This window comes from Lygodium microphyllum, chromosome 15 (assembly GCF_053477565.2).
Source record: "Lygodium microphyllum isolate KBCC chromosome 15, Lygodium_microphyllum_v1.1.10, whole genome shotgun sequence".
NCBI lineage: Eukaryota > Viridiplantae > Streptophyta > Polypodiopsida > Schizaeales > Lygodiaceae > Lygodium > Lygodium microphyllum.
Genome location: NC_141149.1, coordinates 34538925 through 34553188, shown reverse-complemented (window position 1 = coordinate 34553188; position 14264 = coordinate 34538925). Strand labels below are relative to the sequence as shown.

Below are 14264 nucleotides of genomic sequence, written 5' to 3'. Positions count from 1 at the left end.
AAACCTGGACTTGTGGTGAGATGTCCACGTGGGTGCTAGGAGACGATCCTCCTACGGTTGCACCTTGGGCTTTCTTAGGAGGCATCGCGAATGCATCCTTTTTGCATTGGGCGCGGGGTTACGATCTTATCCGTCTCCTTCGTATGCGAACACGGAAAGGGAATTAGGTGGACTTCACACGAAATTGGGTGGAAGGATCTCGAGGAGGGGAAACAAAGGGCTTTAAGAAGGACTTTTTTTGTATGAAAAAAAAACTTAAGGCCACATGAAAGCCCCTTCAAGTCAAATTTTGGGGGGGGAAAAAAAGGCTTATGGAGCTCCAAGGTTTTGGGGTGAAAAGTGGATTATAGGGTTCCAAGGTTTGGGGGGAAAAGGGCTTATAGGGTTCCAAGATTTGGGGGGAAAAGGGCTTATAGGGTTCCAAGCTTTGGGGGGAAAAGGGCTTATAGGGTTCCAAGGGGGGAAATTTGAGGGGGGAGGAAAAAAAAAGCTTAAGGGTTGTGTGAAGGCCCTTTTAAGGTAAGGCCTTCTTAAGGGGGGAAAGGCTTAAGACCTCTTAAAGGCCCTCCAAGGAGAATTTGGGGAAGAAAAGGGGCTTATAGAGCCCTAAGGGGAAAATTCCAAGGGGGGAAAAAGGGTAGCCTTAAAGGCTATAGGAAAAGGGGCTTCTTAGAACCTTAGAAGCTTCCCCCCAAGAAGCTTCTAAAGTGTCTGGGCCACGTGGGAGGAAGCAGACACCGATTTGGCAGCGTGCTGACGAGATGGGGGCGCGGACTGCGATGGCAGTTAGCGATGATTTCCTGGCTCACGGCGACAATCAGTGCCTCCACTCCTCCTCTCCCTCTCATCACGGCCAGATTCTTCACTCCCTTGTACTTGAGGTAGCGATGAACACCTCTCTCTTTCTTGCTCAGAGTCAAGGCACTTTTTTTTTTCACAACAATAGCAGGTGGCGGTTCCTCCCTCAGCCTGCACCCCCCTTGGTTTAAATAGGGGGAGGGGATAAGATTCTCCCTCCCCCACGCGTCGATGGGCATGCACCATAGCCTAAGAAAGCTCCAGCAAGGAGCTTGCTTTCACATGCTATTCCCCTCTTCCTCCAACTCGACAGTCGGCTGGAGGAGAGGGGAAATAATTAAAAAAATTTGCCTTTATCTAATTAAAAAAATTATCCCTATGACTTATCCTACCCTAAGAGGGGTTTCATATGCAAATTGCATATTATCATTTCGGATTTGTTACAACTTCCAAGATGCTATGGTGCTATAACACTCATTACAAAACCTTGCATCATTAATCTCATAACCTATGGAGGAGTCCCCTTGCCATGTTGGAGCCAAACGATAAATTTCATGTCTTTATCTATGATTGTGGTGCACTTTGCATGGATGGTCGCTAGCTGTGTATCATCAAACAAGTCGATGAGAAACCCCTCTATGGCCATTTGTAGGGCCTCCATAGTAGCTGCAGCAATCCACTTTCCCGTAGATGGGCCATCGTGCACTCACACCCAAAATCTTCCTAGCCCTTTCATCTCTAAGTCTTGCATAACTTCCTAAACAACCTACTAGAAAGGGGAGGTCTATGGAATGGACAGGAGATCTCATATTATTGGACCTTCCTTTTGGAGGCTCACATTTTGGCAACATTCCCCATCCTCCTTGGGATAGAATTTTAGAGGATCACATGCACTATGGTATTTCCTTGGCCTCCTCTATTTTGGCAGATTTTGGATGGTTGCTAGTGATGGTCTCCATTGGAGGTAATTTATGTTATATAATATCAATTGGAGGTAATTTATGTTATATAATATCAAATTTTTTGTTGGTATAGATATTATTTTTGTCTCACATATATAAAAGGTTTGTTAACTATGTAGTAGAGTTAGGCATATTGCAAAGGGATCCACTACAGAATGGGTTGACCATTATGTACGTTTTATGATTTGGAGATAGTGCATCGAGTAGCGGTTATTCACCACTCCTCTTATGAGTACTATGAGTGTAATGGTTATTGCACAGAGGTGGGTACATGAAAATGAATATTCTTAGATCCATAGCTTGATGGTGCAAAATAAATTATCTAATCTACTCTTAATTTTGGAGCTCTTTGTATCAATGTTAATCATGATTCAAAGATGTGCAACATAACCCCATGTTTTCATTAGAGAGAGCACATGGATGTTTGAGGCATTATATATTCAATCTATGGATACATTGTCATATCACTACATTCCAGATATATCACAAGCCATTAAGCCTTCTAGGGTACAATGGCATGGTATCTTAGATAGGAGCCACACATCCTTAGCTTGCTTTGTTGAGCTTTTTGTCATTAGGGTGGAGTATGTCTTGAGTTGGGATGTGGTACATCCCCTATTCTTAAGGCATGCATGAGTAGTGGAAGACTATGTGCATCCATTGATGTGGATGAGGATTTGATTACATCGTATATCAACCCTTGCTTCTTAGTAAAATGGAAGAGGGACAAGAGTATGCAAGCACGCTACACATGGATGAGGAGGTGGATCATTGAGCAGATTTCAATCGCTTTGACTAGTGATATTTTAGTACTTTGACTATGTACAAATTTGGATATTTATTTTATCATGACATAAAAGTATTATCCATGATGAATTTTCATTTGTTTTCCCTTCTATGGTACCATAGTATGTGAATAAAATCATTATTCTCACTTACATCATAGTTTATATTTGACAATATAGCTTGACATGTTGCGTGTTATTTATTGGTGTGTTGTCTTTCAAAAGAATTATTCCTATGTAGGCAAAAGCAATAGCAATGTCCATGGAAAATGACCCAAGATATGATAGAAAGCAACAAGATTACCATCAATGTTGCAACCACTTCATTGATGATGAATGTGAGTCCTCGTGCCTTGGAAATTATCATGTCATGTATTATATGCAAATAATATATCATGTTATGTCACATTCTTGTACTAATTATCTCCAATACTACTTTTCGTATTGATTATCTCCAAGAGAGGTTTCTGTTCACATACACACTATGTGATCGTACCTTTAATCTATCTTTATAATATGTCATGTCATGTTGCATTCTTGTATTGATTCTCATACACACTATGTGATCATACCTTTAATCTATCTTTATAATATATACATATAGTTATCCATTCATAAATCAAAACTCAAATGACACATTTTTTCAACCATAATAATTTAAATGTCAATGTGCTTGCTTAGCAATACACCCTCTTTCTCTCAAACCACATGGCCATCTTATTGTATTACTTGCCAAAATTGGAGAAATTTGTCAATCAAAATGGCAGTCAAATTTGTCTTGCTTTTGTTTTTTTTGTAAAAAGATTGGCTTGAAGAAATAAACTCTTTTTTCTAAAACTTGATTGATTTTTTATGTTTTCTCCAAACACATACTCGGAGAATAGTCAAACTCCATGGTGCATATTCAAGAACACTTGTCATGGAGGTGATTGTGTTAAGAAAAGCTACCTTGTAGAAATGTTCAATTGGTTTTATAGATACACCTTCGATCGCTTCATCACATTGGAGAATGCTAATGCTACCACACTAGCTAAATCTCTTACGCAACAAATCCAAGCAAGCATTAAGGAAAAGTGGAGAAACACATTTGCAATGAATACACATGCAGTATGGTGCATAAGAAGATAAAGGGAAGGGTCCAAATGGGCACATATGTAAAACTGCATGTGAATCCTCCTTAAACCCTAATACTAGGTATAAATAGAGCTCTTTTAGTTCATTTTCTATTTCATACTTCTATTGTTGAATTGTCTTATTCTTCTAATCCATCTCATGGCCTACAGTAAGCAAACTGTGCCACAACATCTACTATCAAGCCAAGGCTAGCCAAGGTCAAGGATAAGTTTTTACTTCTCTATTGTGGTAAGGCAAAGAGATCCCTAATTTCAGCCAATAAGATGACTCTAATAGTAGCACAACCTCATTGTCTTTAATATCCCCCCAACCCCACCCCCTAATCTATCCAAAGGCTCCAAGATCCTCTCTAAATTAGCCTTGGATACTTTGAAAGAGATTGCAAGCAAGAAGACTCTTTTGAAGAGGAAGAAGCAAGCAAGGATGTGGAAGATGATAGTAATGAGCAGGAGAATAATGAGGGTGACACTTCTATAAATGAGAAAGGTGGAAATAATGATGACAAGGGCAACATTGATGATAATATCAATAGGCCCTAAGACAGGATAGAATGGCCCAAGGCTATTGGAGATGCAACCAAGGGGCACTCAACAGGTGGTAAGGGCCCCATGTGACACCCCAAGCTAAAAATGAAGTGATCTGGATAGCTTCCTCCTCCTCCTCCTCCAATACCCCTCCTCCTTACCCCAGAACTGACCCCTGCTGAATAAACCATACTTGAGCCCCAATTCCAAGCCCACAACTCCCAAGGAAAATACTAAAGTAGAGGAATAACTATTACCTAATGGCTCTAAGGGAGATTCGCAAGTACTAGAAGAGCATGGACTTGCTGATTAGGAAAGTACCCTTTGTATGCTTAGTGAAGAAAATCCTTTACTATTACGAACATTAATTTCACATGCAAGGGATTGCAATGGAGGCTATCCAAGAAACCACAAAAGCGTATCTTGTCACTCTTTTTGAGAATGAATATATGTGTGTGATTTATGCCAAAGACATGTAGTTAGCTAGAACGATAAGAGAGGAGAGAGATTAGAGCTACCAAGGGTCTAGAGTTTTTGTAACACACTGCAATGTAATGTACTCTGTGAACTTTGATATGTAATGAAAAACCTTTTCTTTTTATTGTGCCTCTTAGATGTCTCATATTGTATTTGTGCATGATAGTATAACGATTAAATTTGCAACATCAATTGAAAACTTGATGATTATTTAGAATGAGTAGTCAATTTTCGGGCAAAAATCTAGTTAACCTTTTTGTTTTGCCAAATGAAAAGTTAGCCTACATCATACAAGTGACAAAGTATAGGAATTTTTTCAAAACTTTGTCAGTAAAAAAGGTGTGGTTTGGCAAGCTAGAGTACTTAATTTTAGCTCAAAACCCCAAAAATATAAAAAAAATCGTATACAAAGTATAGGAAATTTTTCAAAAATGTATCACTAGAAAATGTGTAGTTTGGTAAAGATAGAGTGCTTAATTTTATCTCAAAATCCCAACAATATAAAAAAAATGGTTATCTAAGCTGCGTAGGATGCCTTGGATGCCACGACACATGAAGAGGTAAGATGACACTATCATCCTATATCAATTCACATGCTATGGAATCCATAGTGAATTAGTAAGATGGCAATGTCATCCTATGCATTCACACGTGTGATGTCCAAGGCATCGTGAATAGCTCAGATCACTATTTTTGGCATTTTTGGAACTTTTGAGGCAAAACTAAGCACTCTAGCATGTCAAATCACAAAATTTTTTACTAAAAATTTTTTACTTGTATTTTTCACTTCTATCATACTCTAAAAATATTAACATTGATATCACTTAATATTGATTCATAAAGCACTTCAATCTTATCACAATCGAATACAATAACTAGAAAATATGCTTGAGAGATAGGTTGCAAGAAAGATATATATGTATTATAGTGCAAAGTACAAAGGGCTTTTTCTTTAGAGAGCTGTGCTTGGAGTCCTAAGGCTTAATACAAGTTTTGGGCCATTCACTACAACATATAGATGCTATATCGAATGAGGTTTTCTTTATATATGAAAAATATCCCCATTGTCGCTATTAGCGTCGCTACAAAAGCATCGCTATTTGCCTCGCTATTTTCATCACTAATTTCGTCGATATTAGCGTCACTATTTAGCGACGCTAATACCAACGAAATTAGTGACGAAAATAGCAACGGTTATACAGGGGAATTTTCAACGCTAATACCGACAATTGCAGAGTTATTTTGCAATGCTAATACAGACGATTGCAGAAAAAAAATTTGTGGCAGAGCTGCAGATGCAGCCCTGCCACAGTTAGAGCCACACAGGGCTAAGAGACAATTCCTGTTGTCAAAGAAGTTAGACAATCGATCCCAAATAATGACAAGACTTTGCAAAAAAGTACTTTCATGACATTAATTAACACAAATGTGCACTACATTGATAAAGAAAATAACAGAACTTAAATTGAGAAGTGCTACTACGACAAAGCAAATATGGAGTCATGCTACAACATAGAAGTCTGAATCATACACAATTAGCTATTACATATGGAGGATAGAGGCCATAAGGCCTTACATAATACAAGATGGGGAGTAATCCTATATAGCCTAATCTGCTCTCTATGACTCATCCACATCAGAAAACTCCTCTCGCTGTAGTGGCATACCGAAGGGAGTCTACAACAGCAAATACATATATAATTGTGAGTACCAAATACAAACTGACATATAATGACAGATTTCTCAAATTAGAAATTGTTGAGAATCAGCAATCACACTCAAACAGCCTCTTTGTATGGAGTCTGAGGGTCAAGGACATGCAGGCTAACTTATCCCATATGCACAATGGTGCCTACTGCAGTTTCCTACTTTCCTATAAAGCATTGTACTTGCTTCCTTTTCTAAATGCAATGATAGTACTCTTTTCATTTCAGTAAAGTGTCAACGTCATTGTCCACATACACAAGATTGTGTTTATGAGTCCAAGTCTCAATCTTGGAACCTAATTCACCTGTGTAACAAACAGTGTCCTTTCCATCATGAGTCTACACTTATTTCTTCATCCTCCATAGCTTCCGGTTTTGCCATGCTCTAGATCCCGCATTTTTCACATGTTATCAGAGCCCAGTTGGGCATGGCACTGCTTGTCTAGCCTCTCTTGATTCCTTTCAACCTCAGTCTAGCTCAATGTCAGCTCATGACTTCATCTCCCAACTCTACTCTCACTAAAGCTTCCATGGCAGCCATAGCCAGCAGCACCCTGTCAGATTGAACTGCTTATATCTCACTCCACAGGTCAAATCTCTTGGAGCTTCCTTCTAGAAAAGTATTCTCCAACTCATAAAGCTTCCCTGTATCACATCAATCTAGGACAATTGGACCATCTGGAGCTCAGCATTGTGAAAATCCCCAATCTCTGCTCTGTGTCTGCCATAGCCAGACAGGACCTACCCTGCTTGGAGCTTCCATAACTCTTCAACCAGGCCATTTCAGCCCGCGATTTCTTCTGGAGAGTTGTTCCTCTGCTCAAGGCGCTTCATCTTGGCATGATAATTGATGACATTGCTGCTCCCTGGCTTCAGCATTGCGCAAATCGCGGATTCCTGTCAGAAATGCGCCTGCTGCTGTTCGACGTGTCTGCGTGCTGCATATTGACCACGATTTTGATCATCATGATAGGGCTTTTGTAGCCCATGAAATCAGCTTCCTAGGCATATAAAAAGTTTTGAAAATGATCCACTGTAGCTCCTGCAATCAGCAAAAAACCAGGCTCCTGTCTCAGAAACCCTAATTCCACCATAGCCAAAAGCTTCAAAATCTTGACATTTTTCACTGTTACTCTCACTGAAGTTATCAAAAGTGATTTTAATCACTGAGCAATACTCTCTGAAGTTCGTTAAAGTACTGTCACTCAGATCTGAAGGCATCAGCATCAAATCAAGAAGGGGAAGTTACTTGGAGTAAAAAGACTTTTGCAGATTTGTGGAGTTACTTGGAGTAAAAAGACTTTTGCAGATTTGGTATTCATTGACACTAGGCTAGTGCTTTTTAGCACTTGTGTCTCTCAATCAATTCTTCTGTTGCTCAAATCTAATAAAGTCTGAAGTTGATTTGCTACTGTTCCCGTAAATCTAACATGGGCAAAGACTCTCCAAATGCTCGATTCAAAGGAGTCGGATTCCACACTTGGCAAACCCGCATCAAGCTCATCCTGATGAGGAAGGGTCTCTGGGCCATCACAAATGGCAAAGAGAAGAAACCTCGGGATGCGGACCTTGCAACTACTTGGCAAAAGAATGATGACAGAGCTCAGGCCATTATCAAACTGGAGCTAGACGACAGTTATATCCATCATGTGGATAACTGTGAGACCTCACAGGATACATGGAAAAGACTTGACACCCTGTTCGGTGCACAATCTAAATCATCAAAGTATGGTCTCCTAATTGAGTTCTTCAGGCTTGAAATGAAGTCCAGCACATCACTTGCCACACATCTTAATTACATGGAAGGACTCCTAACCCAACTTGCAGGAATCAACATTAAAATGGATGAAGATGTTTGCATCGGTGTTCTGCTTAAGAGCTTGCCTCCTGAATATAATAATGTATCAACAACTTTAATCAACATGCCAAATCTTGAACTTGTTGATATCCAAGCATCACTGTTAGAAGAAGAAAAGAAGCTAAAAACTAAAGAAGAACCAAGTACCTCTAGAGATGAGCATGCATTATATGTTGGCAACAGGTACAAAGGCAAGAAGGATCAGCTCTTCTGTGACTTCTGCAAAAGGACCGGACACACCGAGAAGTTCTGCCACGCAAGAAAGAGATCCCAAAAGGCCTATCTATTCGCAGTCAAAGAAGAAGAAGAAAATGGAGCAAAGGAAGAAGAAGATGAAGATGAAGACCTCCAGGATCGGAAGGACAAGACTCATCAGTCCTTGTACTCTCATAATTCTGATAGACTATTTTAATAGCCTTGTATTTTCCTTGCCCTAATGCTTCCTGCCATAAGCTTTGTAAACTCCTTATGTAACTTGGCATTACAGTCCCTGTACACTTTGTGAGGCCCCTGTTACAGCCTCTGGATGTCCACCATGTTTATGGTACCCACACTTAGTTTTTTTCTGCAACAGCCTCTGGTGTTTTGCCATGTCTGTGGTATGCCCACACTTTGTAGGTGGTTCTCATTACAACCTCTACACACTTTGTGCCTTTCCTAGTTGTGATTGAGGAGGGGTGTTGAGAATCAGCAATCACACTCAAACAGCCTCTTTGTATGGAGTCTCAGGGTCAAGGACATGCAGGCTAACTTATCCCATATGCACAATGGTGCCTACTGCAGTTTCCTACTTTCCTATAAAGCATTGTACTTGCTTCCTTTTCTAAATGCAATGATAGTACTCTTTTCATTTCAGTAAAGTGTCAATGTCATTGTCCACATACACAAGATTGTGTTTATGAGTCCAAGTCTCAATCTTGGAACCTAATTCACTTGTGTAACAAACAGTGTCCTTTCCATCATGAGTCTACACTTATTTCTTCATCCTCCATAGCTTCCGGTTTTGCCATGCTCTAGATCCCGCATTTTTCACAGAAATGATATTTATTACTACTTACCGGTCCTTCCGAGCATAGAGCTTCTCGATCAGGGCACTCAAGCCATGCTTCTCCCCGTATGTCACCTCTAGTGCAGTCCATTGAAAAACAACGTACTTGAGATTCATGTTTGAAATACATACATCAACATGGATGTCATTAAATTAGAGTACTCTATCCTATTAATACTTACGAAATCTGCCAGGAATGTTGCGTGGCTGCCACTACCAAGGTGATGCACCGATCCTACGTCCAAGTGCGCCTTTGCTGTGTCCTTCTGCTGCTTCCACTTGTCTGGAGTGGATGTCACCTCATCCTAGAGATTACTCCAGTCCTCTGTATCCAGCCACACCAGCTTTGATTTGCCCTGCTTGACTGCTTCGCGTGCATCAGACCGCCTATGCGACTGATAGTCACGCATACGGGTCATCATCCACCCTCTCGAAAATCTATCATTACTAGAGGGATGAGGGAACTCGTGATACAATGTATCGATTATGTACTCCTTGCTGGCATCTGGGATCTCCTTCCACTTGTCTGTAATGTTGTGTCGAAATACTTGTTGGCACAACTCATGCATCCTAGAGATGACAGCTTTTCCCTCATCATTCATGTATAAATGGCCACTGGCCTTATCTATGAGATACGAGTAACCTGCAAGATTTTGCAAACGGGTACTTTCATGACATTAATACAAATGTGTCAAACACAACTTGAATTGATAAGTGCTACTGCGAAAAAGGATGCGAAAATACATACCTAGAGGAGTGGATTTCGTGTACTTCTTGTCAGCCCTAGGAGTAATCGGTGGGGTGCGTGAAGGAGTGGGAGCAATAGACGTCTACCTGCCACTGCCAGTGAAAGATGGTGTCGATTCTCTGGTGGCAATGCGAGTGGGAGAGAGTGCATCTATATCCCCACAACAGGAGCTGCCTCCTCCTCGACTACGTGACTCTAAAGCAAAGTGAGACCTGCGACTACATTTACTGGAGAACGAAGCATCGGACCGGCCGATCATGCTGAGGTGGAATGGGAAAGCTGTGCATCGGCTCTATCTCTGACCCATGCTAGCTGCTCTAGTGAGAAACACGCTAGCATTGCGTCAATGTCATCATCTGTAAAATCGCGATTCATCTTGCCATCCGTGCTCAAATCCTAAACCTGCACATACAAGGAAAAATAATAATATTAGATAATGAATTGCAAGACACAATAAAACTAAGACTTAATTAGCAAGACTTCATTTTAAAATAATAATAAAAATTAGATAATACAAAACACCATACTCCAGAAACATACAAACTGTCCTAACCGATTTGCAAAAACTGGCATTGCTGTAGTGGGAGGAACATTTTGATCGAGTCACTTTTGTTTAGGGTTCCATAATCACATCTTGACATAGCTCAGTATACACTGGGAGATCTATACAAAATTCTCCACAAAATGAGGACTCTGCTTCATTTTCAAAAAACCCATCCTCTATCTCCTCTATCTCCATAGGTGAGATGTCTTGGTCCTCCAGGCGGTTCATCCTAATTTCTTGTATGCCTTCTGTCATTGCCACTATTAAACGTGTCTCTTCTACGATTTGTACGGGGGTTCTGGCAAACACGGGGATACTCCTAGATGTCATGGGAATGACATACTAGCATTGATATTGTTGCGGATTAGGGAAAAAGACGACCTGATCCATATTACGATTAGTATAAAAGTCCACTTTGAGATTGCTAAAGCGCGTCAAGTATTAGGGACTCCTGCTCACAGTGATTTGGCAAAACAAATGTATCACTCAAATCGGTCCACTTCTTCGTTGAGTCAATCTCAACAAAGCCACTTGGCCCTTGCCGAACAGTTGCACCTGCTCCTTCAAGAGTAACCTTGAACCATTGCACATCAAATATGGTCACGGAGAAACTTCGATAGTCCACTGCAAGGATACTCTGTAAACATCCAAAATACTCCATCTTTGCAACTACACGGTTTGGATCTGTGGCACGTCGTCGGCTTTCCTGCTCAAACATTGCCATCACTCCACAGTCCATTGTCGAGCATAACTTATCGATGTTCTCTACTCTAAAATGTCGTCCACGTGACCGTGCTACACTATGGACCTTATACTGGGAGAAGAACACGTATATTAGTTGTGATTTGTAGTATAGATTGTAATTTCTTGGGATTGCATACCTTGGGATTGCATCCACGTGAGAAGTCCCACTCTTCTTCAGTAACTGTTTCTCCATCTTGAGATGCTTTGGTTAGGGTCTCATGTAGCCATCTAGTGGACATGAGTAGAGGCATCTCCTCTAAGCCCTTCGAATATCAAATGGGCCATTCCACGTACTCGTGCTATGCAGCATACAAAATTGGTTCACTTTGGGCTCCATGGATGCGTCCATCTTCTTCTCTATTCTATTTCCCACTAGGACATCTCCATTCAGATGATCATCCTCCTTAAGTGACCATATCAAGCCTTTGTCCCAGTCCACAGTGGACAACCACTCAGAAATGTACACCAAGGCCTCCGACACTAACCAACCTTCAGCCATGCTACCCTCAGGACGAGCCCATTGTCGTACAGATCCCTTTAAGGTCTTCATGAACCGTTCAAGGAAAAACAATGGACTAGACCTGCAACCTGCAATTCATCTACAATATGCACTAGAAGATGGGTTTGTATCATGAGCATGCTAGTGGGAAGATACTTCTCCAAAAGGCAAGCAGTCTCTACTGCCATGCATTTCGCAGATTCAATCGATGATGTGTGAATCTCTTTTTGGGAGATAAACTGAACCAACTCGGACAATTTGTAAATGGTTGTCCGTACCTCCGATGTCAGAGACCCTGCAATTGCGATCGGCAATACGAACTGTGAAAACCATGTAGTTAATATTGTGTATAAACAAACGGAGATTGTGAAATCTATTATGTAGAATCATGCCATATGCAGCCTCATACCGTACATACCTGACACATATTATGCCAATCATGGGATTTGAGTCCTGTCAGTTGGTCATCCTTTGTGAATGCTGTCTTGAGAAAACGCATTAGGCCAGTCGGCGTGCAAAAGGACTTGATGTTTTCCTTTACTTGTCACACTTCATTGCCAGACAAAACCCAAGGAGCGCGTAGCAATTGCACTCGACCGTCGACGCCACTTACAGGCCAATATGGTTCCATCTTTCCCACTACTTTCAAATCCATCCTCGCTCCTAGTGTGTCTCGGTGCCCAGTGAGGTGGTCCCATAGCAAGCTACCCACATTCTTACAAATGTGCATGGGATCTAAAAGGTGGTTAATTTTCAATTTTTTCCAATAAGTCAGCTCATAGAAAAGTGAGAAGCGTCGCATTCCACTGGGAAGCGAGTCTTGGTCCACCATCCTGCGATCAAACCAGCTCAGTGCGTTCATTCTCGCAGGAGGGCGACCAAGAAATCCTTCTCTCATGACATGACCCTCTGGCAAAAAAGCCCGATGTCCCTCAAATACCATCTTCTTCATAGATTTTGAAATACGAGAATCCAACCTTGGTCCATACAAAGGACATGCATGGTAACCTAACATGACTAGCCCTGCAGAATACACATGTACAATGAGGCATGTCATAACACCAACATCGTTCAAAGAAAACTAGAAAAATAAGAAAACACGCTTTACCAGAGCATTCTCCATAACCTGGAAAGTCATGCATGGTCCACATAACAATTTCCCTTATAGTTGTGGATCGCCTACCAATATGTTTGCTCATGTCCTCCACTAAATTCCCTCCCACAACTCCTTTAGTTCATCAATCAGTGGAGAGAGATAGACATCCATATTCTTGACTTTGTATCGTCTAGGCACAAGCAAGCTTAGCAAAAGGTATCCTTTCTTGGTGGAAAGCCATGGCGGTATATTGTAGTTAACAAGGACCACGGCCCATACACTATAGGAGGTGGAACGTAAACCAAAAGGATTTACCCCATCCATGGCAAGACCGAATCGTAGATTCCTCGCCTCCTTTGCAAAGTCAAGGAAAGTCTCGTCAATGTGATGCCATGCTTCTGAGTCAGCTGGTGTACGCTGTATACCATTAGTGGATCGATTTTCCGCATGCCATGTAGTCAAATTTGCAAAACTCTTGGTCCGAAAAATGCGACGAACATGCGGTATCAACGGAAAGTGCCTCAAAACCTTCTGTGGAACAGTTTGTCCTTGCAAGTCATTTCGATACCTGTCCACACCGCACTTGGGACATGTGGCCAACAATTCAAACTCTCCCCGGAAGAGAACACAATCATTGGGGCAAGCATGAATGCAATTATAATCCATGCCCAGCTTTCATAGCACTTGTCTTGCATCATCAGGAGACTCAGGCATCGTGTTTTGGGTAGGCAAAATGTAAGATTTCAATGTTCTACAAATTGCAATGAAGCACGTTATTAGAGTACTACATAGCACATTTTAATGGCTTTCAATAAAGAATCATACACATCGTAATATACCTGAATAGCTCTGTCACACTCGCATCGCTCCATCCATACTTTGTTTGTATGCTCAATAATGCAAGAAGTGTCTTCAAACGGTATACTCGACTCCCATCATACAATGGAATGGCAGCCTCTGCAATTAAAGGATCTTGGGATTCCGAGTCCGTTGGAAGCAATGATTCGATCATGTCCTCTAACTCGGGCTCCAAAAAAGCATGAGGATCGTCCATGTCTCCAGCATTCTCACCCATAGAAGGGGGTTGAGAGTTATCACCTTCTATGAGACAGTTAGTCATCTCGGAAGGCATTTGTATAGAGTGCGGACGAACCCGTCTTACTGGACGCAAGAGATCTACAAACTGCAATGTATCGACATGGCCCTGACCCTGTAAAGGACATTAAGGAGCTAACTTCTAAGATAACCCCAAAATGTTATACTTAAATCAATTACATGTCATATAGTAATGAGAGAGAACTTACCGCAATCTCGTAATTCAAGACTACTTGGTCGATTATC

General features: G+C 41.2%; 2 pseudogenes; one reads left to right on the top strand and one right to left on the bottom strand.

The window, feature by feature from the left end:
- The first annotated feature begins 761 nt into the window (after nucleotides 1-761).
- LOC148024414 (uncharacterized) lies at nucleotides 762-2535 on the top strand (annotated as a pseudogene).
- A 4671-nt stretch (nucleotides 2536-7206) lies between these two features.
- LOC148024413 (uncharacterized) lies at nucleotides 7207-14043 on the bottom strand (annotated as a pseudogene).
- Nucleotides 14044-14264: the final 221 nt, after the last annotated feature.